The sequence below is a fragment of the Mauremys mutica genome, chromosome 3 (genome assembly GCF_020497125.1).
Source record: "Mauremys mutica isolate MM-2020 ecotype Southern chromosome 3, ASM2049712v1, whole genome shotgun sequence".
Taxonomy (NCBI): domain Eukaryota; kingdom Metazoa; phylum Chordata; order Testudines; family Geoemydidae; genus Mauremys; species Mauremys mutica.
This window is the reverse complement of record NC_059074.1, coordinates 206,173,901-206,183,450: the sequence shown is the minus strand read 5'-3', so window position 1 is coordinate 206,183,450 and position 9,550 is coordinate 206,173,901. Positions and strand designations below refer to the sequence as shown.

At 43.5% G+C, this 9,550-nt stretch overlaps 1 long non-coding RNA gene across 1 annotated transcript; it reads right to left on the bottom strand.

Annotated features, from left to right (window-relative positions):
* Window positions 1-484: 484 nt before the first annotated feature.
* On the bottom strand, window positions 485-8,989 carry LOC123367209. The gene is made up of 3 exons (XR_006578355.1): window positions 8,944-8,989; window positions 4,991-5,053; window positions 485-600 (listed from the first exon to the last, which is right to left on the bottom strand). It is a non-coding gene; the product is annotated as an uncharacterized LOC123367209 (long non-coding RNA).
* Between the last annotated feature and the right edge of the window lie 561 nt (window positions 8,990-9,550).

The window sequence follows — 9,550 nt, the reverse complement described above, 5'->3', positions numbered from 1 at the left end:
CTTTGTTCCATATCTATTCACACTGAAATCAATGGAAACATTTGTGAAGCAACGTCCTATTCAAGGGGAGGCTGGGGACCAGGCTCTGGTTCTTAAGGCTATGTGCCATTAGGTGTTTTTTATTATAATGTCTTGCAGATGAGAAAACCTCTGGGCCAGGGATTGTATCTTTTCTGGTTGTGTAGCACCCAGCACAATCGGTCTGTGATCCCATTTGGGTCCTTTGAATACTACCAGAATACAATAACTACCACTACTAATTGCATATGTGGCAGTGATTAATTATTTAGTTGGTTTTTTGAGGCATCCAAATATAATAATATTTTGGAATCAATTATAGTACTTGCACATATCCATGAACACATGAATCTATATGTATACATGCATCTACTCACCAATTACATATACACATAACACTACCAGGTAATGCTGTGGGAGTGACAGGGTCATTGAGTTGTGTCTTTCTGATCATTCTGCAAGACTCACATGGTTCCATCTCCTACTGAAAATCCCTGCTAATGATGGCCCCTCTGCATTGACACAATGATCCAGTGGAACTCATTGCTATGGGATGGTGTGATGGCCAAAAGTATAAGTGGGCTGAAAAAAGAAATGGATAAGTTAATGGAGGATAGGTCCATCAATGGCTGTTAGCCAAGATATCCAACATTGTGATACGTGGTTGGCCTAATTATCATGGGTCCCAGTTCCAGCCTGTGACTTCTATGCAATGAGAGAGAAACTCCCCAAAGCCGAAAGTCTGAGTCCTATAGGCATCATACTATATCACACAGACCTTGCGGGACAACATATTGGAAAGGATACATGGGAGACTCTAGGGCCTCCCAAATTGCTAGCAGGCCGAATAAGAACATGAGAGTTGCCATATTGAGTCAGACCATGATCCATCTCGCCCAGTATCTCATCTCCAACAGTGGCCTGTACCAGATGGAGTATGCAGTGCTGGGTAATTATTGAATGATCTACCCCTATCTTCCACTTCCAGCTTCTGGTAGTCAGAGGTTTGGGGTTGCCTACAGCATGGGATTGCGTCCCTGGCTATCTTAGAGGCTGCAGAAACTGAGGATGAATAAATTGAATCAAGGGCCCATGGGGTGGGGGGAATGTTCCAGGAGGGCAAATCCTCATGTCACCCAGGTTAAGAGGTAACTGGAAATAAACCTAACTCCAACTTTGATAAAAACTCCCAGGAGATCCTAGGGTTTAAATCCCTGTGACGGGATGTTTTGCTCACAGCTGGAATGGCACCTCCTCCTGGCCATTCTGGGGATTAGCACCACGAGGCCGACGCCCCTTCTCTTTGTCTCTCTCTCCACAGCTCCTCTCTTGCTCCGGGAGCTGCAGCTGCCTCTCCGTGACTCAGCCCTCTGGCCAGGTCACTCAGCATCCCCCGCTTCCAGGGTACAGTCCTTCAAAGTGTCTGTCACTCCCACAGTGACCCAGGCAGTCTTCCTGTTCTCTGCTCTGCCAGTGCCACCTCCCCAGTGGCGGGTAGGGGAACCCGGGCCTGTCCTTTACTCCGGGTTCCTTACAGCCCAGGGACCGTAGCACATGCAGCCAAGGGCTGTTCAGTCCCCAGCCTTGCTGCTCTCTCCCTGCGCTGCTTCTTAGCCTGCATCCCTCAGGGTCTTTTCTCCACCCTGCTCTCTTCAGGATACCCTCTTCTCTTCTTGCCTTGCCAGGCCCCTGGTGGGGGGGGGACTCTTTCACCTGGGTTCCCTCCTTCCCTCGCTACTAAACAGAGGGTGACTGCAAACTTCCTCCCAGCAGCCTTTGCTGCTGCCAGCTTCCCTACCCACCTCTGCTCAAGTGAGCTTCCTCCTAATTAGGGCTTTCCTCCCATCCCCTAATCCTCTCAGCTTTCAGCCTAACTGGTTGATTGGGCCTGCCTGGCCTACTTCAGCCCTCCCAAAGCCAGTGTGGGGAGCACCCCCTATCGCAGTCCCACTGCCAAAAGGGGAGGCAGGTAGTTTGCCATAAATGTGTGGCTCCTGGATGTATAAAACTAAATTGCCCAAAACTTAAGGTAACCCCAGGATCCACACCCCAACTTTCCCCAGTGAATGCCACTGCAGTTGCCCCAGAGGCAGAAGTAGAGCAGGAGGAAATCGTAGTGAGCTACGTCAGGCTGCCTGGAGTGGCTCAGGGAGAGTAAGGAAGAGACTCCTCTGAAGAGCACGGAGATTTGGGAGGGTTTGGCCCCAAAGCAGGCGATATTGGCCCTCTTGAAATATCACAGACAGGTCTTTTCCAACCGGACAGGTTAAACTAACAAAACAGTGCATGGAAACTACAGGGTCTCATCCTGCCCCTGGCAGAGCCTACTGTGCTAAAAGAGGACTGCAAAGGCAAATTCAGGAGGTGGTGAAGAGCATGCTAGACATGGGACTAATTATTACATCAAAAAGCCCCTGGGTATGTCCTATTGTAATGGTACCTAAAAGGGATAAGACCATGAGATTTTGTGTGGCTAGCTCTTTTGTTCCTTGGAGCTGTATTTGCAGGAAAACCCCTTAGAGGTCTTTCTTCCGTAGTGTTAAAGTGCTAGTACACCCCATTTAGCGCACACACATCCATGTACGTCACTTTAGGATAGTTGTGAATGTACATCTGTCACTGTATAGGGACATATTTATGGATGTAGAAATCAGTTAGAGCAGTAGATACCTCATATGCAATTGCTCCTCATATTGCATTTCATTCAGATTATATTGAGAAAGGAGGAAAAAGGGGGGGGAGTCAGAACAAGATATTTTCCCCCAAGATGCTAATATCTTTCAGTTCTGTTCTCCTTTATATTCCCAGTCCCTGCAGAATGATTTCACTCAGCGTTGCCAAGGATGTCTTTATATAAAAAGGCCTTAATAACAATTCCGAACCTATCACTATTCTTCATTATAGCACTTAAGCTTTTGTACTTACAGATTCCAAAATACGATTAATTCATTGTTATTTAAATACATAATTGTAGAAGGATCTTCAAGGATGACTATAAATGTTCTATCTCCTTCATATTTACCATGCCTTTTATTCACGCTACTTTGTTACCAGAGTGCAATGATGTTTAAAAAGAATGGCAACCCAACCAAATTTCCTTCAGCGTCTTATTTGAAAAAACCAACCAACCTACAACAGTGCTACAATTAAACACATGTTGGGAAACAATTTCTCAATTCCAGAATGATAACAAGGTCTCAGATCAAGTTGGTTGTCTGAGAAGAGCTGTTACCTTTGTTTCTGTTTATCAAGATTGTAATTAGGTTCGTGAAATATTTCACGTGACTTTTCTTGAACACACGAGGGGCCTAACAGTGTTCTCGCTTCATCGGCAGAACTGCCCCTGGCATGTGCGTGTTTAATATTAACCCATAATTCATGCCGGGGGCACAAGTTCTGCTCACTTTCCTCGAGTGAGTAGTCGGGGACTAGTTCTGTGAGCTAGGGGGAAAGGGTTTGGCCCGGACTGTTCGGCTGTAATGTCATAAATGCATGTCTGAGACGAACCGTGAGGAGCGAGGTCAACGTTCAAGTGCTACAGGCACCTGAGAAGTGTGTCTACAACCCAGCGATCGCACACCCTGAAGTGTATCATTGTGCATATAAAATGGTTATTTTACCCAAACAATTATGATGATGTTTTGATTAATGAGCTGAAACCAATGCAGGTCCAGTCTTACAATTACACAGCTTGGGATCCTTGTCAGCCAGTCAGATTGTCTCCATCAGTCAATGCAATTACATAGGTAAGGAACTACGCATAACAGGGCAGGCAGCTGTTTTGCATCTATCTTCATGCCTCCTGCACCCCACGGTGTGGCTTTCACACAACCATGTGCCCTGGAATAGGATATTCTGTTTGTAACATCGTGTGTGTTATTAAAGTGTAAAATAGGGACCAGCTCCTCAGCTGGTGTAAAGCAGCATAGCTTTCATTCATATCGCCTTAGATAAAGTGAATAGACAATACGGTTAATTTTTTTAAAAATAAACTATGTAAACTAAGCAAAATGATTATTTGTTTGTGTTACTTTTGGAACAACTGTCATTATATTTTAACCAATAGGCCTGGAGGATGCAAATGAACCGGTCAGCTGCCTACTGCCTGGTTATTCATCCTGTATGTCAGAAACATGTCACCCAGTAACGACTGTGTTGCTAACAAAGAGCCAGATCCTGACCTGATGTAGGTCAGTATAGCTTGATTGGACTCCTAAGCAGATTGATGAATGGGCAAGGGAGACGATCAATGGGGTGTGATAGGTGTATTTACCACAAGACTCTGCTCCATATATGACATGAATAATCACAGGGCTGTGTTATATAGTAATGCTTATTTGTATGGGCTTTTCTATGACTGGATTTATCCTCACATCATGTCAGTAAGGTAGGAAGTATAATGATCCCTATTTACAGATGAGGAAACTGAAGCACAAAGAGATTAGGCAGTAAAGGCATCCAGCACCAACTCCCATCCCAGCCTGAGGGACTTGTCCAAGATTACACAGGAAGCCTGTGACAGAGGTGGAACTAAAACCCAGGTGTTTTCTAAATCCCTGTCCGGTACCTTAACCACAGGATGTTTATCTATCTCGGAGAATTAGACAGGGTTTAGGCAGGATGGACTCCACTCCCTAGCTCATAGACAAGACCTGCAGCCTCTCTATGGCAGGACTGGGATAAAGGTCACTATCCCAATATCAGGGTTTGCAGCCACTAGATTTGCATAATCATGGGCCTAGTGGGCGTGTCCTGGCTTTGCCCTAATCTGCTCTCAAATTTGGCCTTAGGGCTGGTTTAGGCAGAGGTTGCATGCAGCCTAGCTACATTGTGGGTCAGATGCAGATGTTGCAGAATCCTCTTACACAGCCTCTAAATTTCACTGCATCAGAGATCTCCTACCATCCCTGCCTACACCGAATTCCCATCCCTGGACTATGTCTTCAAAAAACAAATTTATTATTTTTATTACCTGAATGATGGGAAGGGAAGGAACAGCAAATGCATTCGAGAAAACAAGACCTGATGCCGAATGCTGGATAAAAAAATTCAAAACACGCGTTAGGAATCTGCTTTTTATTTGTTATCTGGTGTGCTTAAAAGGAAATAGAATACGCCCCAAATGAATATATTCTGGAGCTGTATTTTGATCTTGGTTTTCTGGTGATGACATGTACAAATCACTTGTAGGTCATCCTCACTGAAACTGTGGATCAAATAAATATTATGTACCGCTGGGTGCAGCTTCTTCACTGTATGTTTATTGAACGGACTTTTCTTACTCCATCATATATGCGCCTGGGCATAAAGAGCTTGACTCAGCTCCATTGAAGTAAATGGGAATCTTTTCATTAATTTAAATGAGGACTGGATCGGCCTAATTCACTGCAAGCAACATACATGAACACACGAGTGAATGGATTGATAAATAGCGCATGAATAACAGGCCAAATCCTCAGCTGATGTGAAGCAGAGGAGCTCCGTTGAAATAAACGAAGGTATGCTGATTACACCAGCTGAGGATCTGGTTGAATATTTGCAAGCTACATAACACAGGTTTGGTTATCTGACAGTAAATTTACCCCAACTTATTAGAGATATACATACTCTGTTTCTAGATAACCTCTTACATGTACACGTAAGGGGTAAGATATAAATCGCGTTTGTGTGTGTGCGCATGCATGCTCTTAAATGAGAAAGCTTGTAAGTACTGTATTTTGTAATGATTATCACCAACTGAGGAAATGAAGGAATTAACCACACAATAAAAACCCTAATTGCTTGGCAACAGCATTTAGGCCCCATTAGGTAGATTTGTAACTGCTTCTAGAGAAATAAACTCCTGTGTCATTAGATAACAAGGAAAGAAATAGGTTATTTCCTTTTTGAAAGGTATGAAAGCTTCCAATTGCCTGATGTATTCGCTTAGTAGATTATTTTCTGTCATCTCAGTTAATTGAATTTTATCCATTGCTCTTAGAATTCTTTCCTTTGTATAAGGTTAAAAAGTTCAGAGGAGTCAGATTTTTTGAACCTTGTCCATTTATTGCATAAACCAACTTCAACTGCACGAAGTACTTTGGGGGAAATGGAGTAATAAAAACTATAAAATAATTGCTTTTTAGTGCCTGGTTGAATTGGTGTTCAAATAATTGTTTGTAAAACATCTCCTTGCAGCACAGCACCCAGTTAAGATGTTGTAACGAGTAACTAAAAGATATTTACTGCGCCAGAAATAAACTTCCTTTGCAAAGTTCCATAAAAGATCCGATTGTTAGATAGCTTTCCTTTCATTCCACAGAAAAATCAAATTCAAAACCCAGAATTAAGTTGTGGTTTCAGTAAGAACTTGATTTATGATGTAGCTTTCGTTCTGTCTATGAAATATCCATTGGCTGCATTTTGTGTGTGTGTGTCTCTGTGCAGTGTGAATTCTAAGTGTTTCCAGATTTGTGTGTGTGTGTGTGTGTGTGTGTGTGTGTGTGTGTGTGTGTGTGTGTGTGTGTGTGTGTGTGTGTGTGTAAATAAATTAGTCATAAGGCTGGAGTGAAATTATAAACTAGCAACCTGTGGTCAAAAGTTGAACTTTGTATCTGTCAATCAGGTAACCATTGGAAGGTTGGGACTACGCAACAGATCAATTTTAACCCAAAACACAGCTGTTGCACAGGAGGTTTCTTTAACAGAAGGGTTTCTGTCTAACTTGCAGTAAAAACCCAATAGGTGTCTGAATCATATTTTTCAGTGTTACGACAGCGTAGCTGAAGCTGAAATAACCAACTGTCAGTTAGTCAATAAAGAAGAGCCTGAGAAGACTGACAGATTAGTTCCCCTTATCTCCCTGAATCAGCTCATACCGCAAGCTGAATTGAAGGTCAATATCTTGTGATTCTTCTGTGGTAAGCAGGTGCCTGGAGAGTATGGATTTTGTGCTATGTAAGCTCCCTATCCCTCATTGTTGGCCTACACAGGGCCAATTTCAAAACCGTCAAAATGTATTATGGAAAACCTCCCCTGAACAAAACCCTACATAAAACGTTTCCAGGATTTTTTTGTTGACATCCCTCAGTCCAATTCCCCCCTCCTCCCCAACACGCATCATCCCCCTCTCATCCCTTGATGACAGCACGGCTCAGCTTTTTAGGTAGCCACACAAGCAAAATGCTCAGGCTTGCTTTTAAAAATTGCCCCTTTTTAGCCCCCTGAAATAACAGAAGACTGAAAACGTTTATGGGCTCGGGGACTCTTTTTATCTAATCTGCTCAAGTAAAATAATACACAGGTTAGTAATAGCTGTGATTTCAAACGATTGGTCTCATTTCTTCCCTTGCTGATTTGAAAACAACCTCCAAATGCAACGTATGTCATGAGGGACGAGAAAGAAGTAATTCTCCATAGAAGTGCTTTATCATGGAGCTCATGTCCCCCCCCACAAGACCATCTGTCAATCTAACATACTTATATGGCTGCCCATTCCCAAAGTATCTGTATGCGTCACACTTTTTAATGTATTTATCCCCATTATACCCCTCTGAGGGAGGGCAGTGCTGTTGTCCCCATTTTATAGGTGGGGAACTGAGGCAGAGAGAGGCTAAGTGACTTGACCAAGGTACCAGAGGACATCTGTGGCAGAGCAGGGAAATATACCCAGGTCTTCAGGAATTGACCCACACCCCTCCTGAAGTCTCCCATTCCGCTCCAGTGATGCCAATTTAGTCGTTTTCCAACCTCCGCTGTAAATTCCAACACTCCCTCTAATTTCAATTCCTGGGGAAGACTTTTCAGCTAAGCATGATCCCACAGCTAGATCTACATGGCAGACTACATGGAATGCCCATTGATTTCATAGGACTCTGTGCAGAATTGGGGTCAGCCCACATGGATCCAATTACAGGATCAGCTCCCTGGTCTATGCCCCCAAGTCCTGGCTGAGGTTGGGGGAATTTCATCCGAGTGAGCTCCCAGCAGGGAGTTCAGCACCGAACACTGCAAAGCAGGATTTCAGTGTGCATGTTGCTATGCCTTGGAACGCTCTGAGCCATTCATTCGGCTTCATTCTAAATGAAATGGTGCTTATCTGAGTTCACTAGCAGTGGGTTCAGCTGTAAGTCTTTAAACATACAAGGGGGTCTCCAGGGCTGTACTCTCAAAGGGATTAACTGGTGCATGCTAATAAAATACAGGGCTTGGTTTAGTTGCCTGAGTATGAAGTGGTTTGAATACTCAGACTCCATGGAACCAAGGTTTGAATCCTGACAGCGTTAGCTCAGGCCTTCATCCTTCCAGGTAGATCTATTGGGTAGCATGCAATTTCCAGTGCGAGACTCTCAATAGCAAGGTAATAAAATAAAACATTAATACCATGAATCACTCAGGAGGCACCTCTATGTTCCTGTCAGATCCCAGATGCTTTCCATAAGAGGGGGGGTTGCCTGGGTGACCTCAGCTAAAATGTCTTCTCTTCTTCCCTCTCCGCTGCTATGTAGCTTGCTGTAGTGGTCTGCAAGCTCTACCTCTCTAGAAGTGGCTGCATTTAGCCTGTGAATCTGTCTGTGTATAGTTCTGCCCATTTGAGATTAAAGGGCCTGGAGAAAGGGAGTGTTAGATATACACATTTTATAGCCATCTAAAATACTTGTGTGTGTCGGTGTGTAGGTATAGATGTGTGTGCACATATATATCACGTATGTTCTAGCAACCTAATAACTTATTTATTATCCTCCCCTGTATGAAGACAGGCAGCATCCAGCATGTTGCGGGTTTCTTTTTTTTTTTGTTAGCCTTGTCATTTATTCCTTTCTAAAGCAAACCTGGACAGATGTTTTTAATTTGTGGGTAATCCACAACATATGTCACTTCCCTCATTATCAGTTAGGCTGTTGCTCTTAAACATTCACACTTTAAAAAAAATAAATAATAACTCACAGGTATTTCTAGCCAGCGTCAATAACTTTATGACTCCCCGTCTGTTGCTTCTCTGCAGGGAGCTGATAAGAGAAGTTAAAGTTTAATACTGCTTGGGAGAGAGGCAGTGGCCTGATTCCACTTGTTGTTGAGAGCAACCAACCAGTGTATTCAAACTACCCCTACCAGATTGAATCAACAGGGAAGATCAGAAGGGCAAATGCAAGTTTTTACTTCAGTGATGCAGCGTGTGTTGCTATACATCAGGGGTAGGCAACCTATGGCACACGTGCCGAAGGCGGCATGCAAGCTGATTTTCAGTGGCACTCACACTGCCCAGGTCCTGGCCACCAGTCTGGGGGGCTCTGCATTTTAATTTAATTTTAAATGAAGCTTCTTAAACATTTTTAAAACCTTATTTACTTTACATACAACAATAGTTTAATTATATATTATAGACTTATAGAAAAAGACCTTCTAAAAAAATTAAAATGTATTCCCGGCACGCGAAACCTTAAATGAGAGTGAATAAATGAAGACTCGGCCCAGCACTTCTGAAAGGTTGCCGACCCCTGCTATACATGGATGACCAGGAATGTGAGGGTCTGGACAGGAGCGGGGCAGACCT